Source organism: Dunckerocampus dactyliophorus, chromosome 10 (assembly GCF_027744805.1).
Source record: "Dunckerocampus dactyliophorus isolate RoL2022-P2 chromosome 10, RoL_Ddac_1.1, whole genome shotgun sequence".
Classification (NCBI taxonomy): Eukaryota; Metazoa; Chordata; class Actinopteri; order Syngnathiformes; family Syngnathidae; genus Dunckerocampus; species Dunckerocampus dactyliophorus.
This window is the reverse complement of record NC_072828.1, coordinates 13554371-13557888: the sequence shown is the minus strand read 5'-3', so window position 1 is coordinate 13557888 and position 3518 is coordinate 13554371. Positions and strand designations below refer to the sequence as shown.

The following is a 3518-nucleotide window of genomic DNA, read 5'->3' as shown; positions in this document are numbered from 1 at the left end:
CATACAGCAAATAGTGAACATTAGGTAAGAAAGCGGGTTGGGTAATACCAAGTATTCGGGGGGTTACATTACCGGATGACTATACACGCTACTGTTTTGCTGGTAAATCATATAAATAAAGACAATCAACAAGATATTAATACAAGATAATGTATATTTTTATTAAATCGGAATGATGTGGTTATATTCGGGGGGTTATAGTGGCTAGATCTGACTTTTACTGATCATACTCCTCAGACACGCCCCCATTTTTTTAAATGCCCTCCCTTACTCTACCTTTCTCCCTAATTTTGGACCAAAGACTGGCACCAATTCACCCGGACTACTAAAACGGGTCAACAAATAGATCACGTGATCCCGGAAGTGATATACTTTGATTTTAGCCCGTGGAGAAAATGCAAAATTGTATAAATACAATAATACAATGGGACTATGCCCCCTGCCTTGAAAATAGTTGGGCAAGTATGAAGTAGTACAAATAATTAAGTCATTCCCCCCACTCGGCAGCTGAGGCCCATCAACATTCTGCATGATTTACGGGTCAGTCATACTTTCCATTTCTGTCTTTTTGTCAAAAGGCCTTGTCAGACAACATCAGGATGTCCAGCAATGTCCGCCGTGTGATGTTTTTGAGCTGCTGGCACAGGAAGTAGAGGAAGGAGACCACTTCAGTAGAAGTCCGTCAGGCGCTCTCTTTTATTCAGTGATTTATTTTTTTCCCTCAGACACTTCCAGCTATCAGCTCCCATTACGGAGGCATTTTAATGATTGATATGTTTCTTAAGAGCTCCCGCTGTGAGTCACTCACTATATATAAACATTGCATTAAGCATCCAGAGGAATTTTGTCACTGTGGCTGAGTCAAGTTGTGAGTCATGGCTGCAATGGAACACAAGTTGCTGCCACAGCATGTTCACGCAGGGCAACTCATGCTGCTCTGCCGTGCGGGTTGTTTATTTACTGTAAAAAACAAACAACCGGACACTCAGTCTGACTGTGTGTAGCATCTTAGAAATGCTGAATCTACATCCTTTTATGTGTTTCAATGCACTGCCAGCTTCTGTATAATAATCCTACTCAGAACAACTGCAGCAGGGTTTTACACATGACCGGTCCCAACATAGCCATGAGAGTCTTGTTTCAGCAAAAAATGTTACACATTGATCATATTCGTGACGGTTTGACCTTTGCACACTGTCACTTATTGTCGCTGTGCATGCTCCTTGTTGACAGACTGAATAAGTAAGAAGTCATCTAAAGACAAGGCAAACTCTTTACTCTTTACTGTATACGCTGGTACAATTTCGCCTTTATAAAGATAATAATGCTCACTTCTGATTGGGATTCATTTAACACTACGTTTTTTGTTGTGCACTGCATCACCATGAGAGCTATTTCTAATATTTTTACTCCACAAATTAGGCTACACGAGTAAGTCAAAATTTTAGGAATAGCTCTCAGAATGAGGCAGAGGAGTTCTAAACAGTGGCGAAGCCAGACATTTTTCATTGTGGTGGCCAAGTTGAGACCATTACTCACATAGGGGTGACAATAAGTAGATACCGGAAATGTTTTGATGGCCATTGGGGTGGCCGGAGAGTGACTGGGGTGGCCACGGCCACTGGTTCTAAACCAGGGGTGTCCAAACTTTTTCCACCGAGGACCGCACGCAGAAAAATCAAAGGATGTGGGGGGCCACTTTGATATTTTTATATACACTGGGTTCTCTACTTACGAACATCCGACTTGCGAACATTCGGAGATATGAACGCAAGCTGACTGGTCTATATTTTCATGTATTTTGTCAAAGATTGCGATATTTTGTCATTTGAATTTGTTCGTAAATGGCGCTCGACAGTGCTACCGTATCATCTACGAGGAGAAGAAAAGGAAGACCATACAAACTTCCATTGAAAGCTTCTTCAAACGTAGATCTGCTACTCCTGCACCGTCGTCACCAAGTGACTCGCCACCAATGCCTACACCTTCGTCGCCAATTCCTTCCACCTCAGTAGTTTCGCCTGAACTACCTCTTTAGAAGAGTCTACCGACGACGATGATTTTTACTTTTTTCAATAACTCCTCCTAGCTGTATGATGCACCCCGGACAGAGTGTGTGATTAAAGTTTATGAAGAGTTAATAGGCCTGCTTAATTCTACACCACCCACAGAACACTACCTCTTTTAGAAGAGTCTAACGACAACGACGATTTGTCCTTTTTTCAATAACTCCTCCTCCACCACAACGACATATGCTCGACCACTCCTCTTCAAAGGTAAATAACATTTATCATTACGTATTATTATACCACTTTTATTATTGCTTTTTTCATTAATTATTCTCGTTTAATATTACTACTGCATCCAAACTCATATTTACATACATACACATATACTGTATATGTATACACGTACATGTAGTACCTATATCATTGGTAATATTACCTTTTGTTGGACTTACGAACAAATCGACTTGCGAACGGTTGTCTGGAACCAATTGTGTTCGTAAGCTGGGAACCTAGTGTATATTTTTTTTAATTATTTTGTAAAAATGCTAAAAAAAAAAAACGTTTTCCACTTTCATTTCAGCTTTTTCTCTTTACATTGTGCCTTTTTTGCTGTATTTTTCCCATTTTTGCTGTGTTTTTTAGTGTTTAATTTTATTTCTACAACGTGCCGCGGGCGAGTCACGAGTCACAGGCCACAAATGGCCCCTGCGTCGCTGTTTGGACACCCCACCACAACACATACTGTATAATATCATGAATGCTGTAATTATAGCTGAGGTGTTATTTGGAAGCAGCCGTTAATTTGAGAGTGGTTGTTATTTTTGGAACTCAGTTTATATAACAACTACATTTTTCAATGATAATAATGATTTGGAGTGCATGAGAAAGTGGAAAGTGTCACGTAGCTCACTTTGACCACATCATGATTTGAGTTGAGTGTTGTTTAGATATTATCTGATGCCAAATTGGTCATTCTGTCGGTGCTTAAACAGTTCTCAAACCAGTACTGAAAGAAAGGGAAAAAAACTTATACTGACTTTTGTGACATGCAAGTGGAACAGAATATTCATTTAAATAATTGGATAACAGGAATACATTCACCAATACAAACTCCAATTCACAACAAATTGTCATAATTACCACAGCAATACAGAACACACAGAATGTGCATAAACATTTGCAATATTTTACACTGCTTTAAGTGCAATGTAAAATGAAAAAAAACATCACAAGGTTGTCTACAGCCACAGCTGTTAGTGCCGGTTTCATCAGATATTTGCTTCTGTAGACCACGCACCCGGCAGCTACAGGGAAAGGGAAGTAGGCGGTTAATTGAATAGAGGCGTTAAATAGAGCATTTGGTGGACAGTATATTGATTATTTTCATTGAGTTGTTTATACCATGCAGCTGTTTAATGGTATCAATAAACATCAAAGAATATTTTAATAGAGGATTGTCCTGGTTCACTTATTATTACACTTGTATGTTAAAGTGTTACTTCAAACATT

At 39.3% G+C, this 3518-nt stretch overlaps 1 protein-coding gene across 1 annotated transcript in view; it reads left to right on the top strand.

The window, feature by feature from the left end:
- The window catches only part of rgl1 (ral guanine nucleotide dissociation stimulator-like 1), a 37505-nt gene that overhangs the window by 522 nt on the left and 33465 nt on the right, over window positions 1–3518 (top strand). The window lies entirely within an intron of this gene.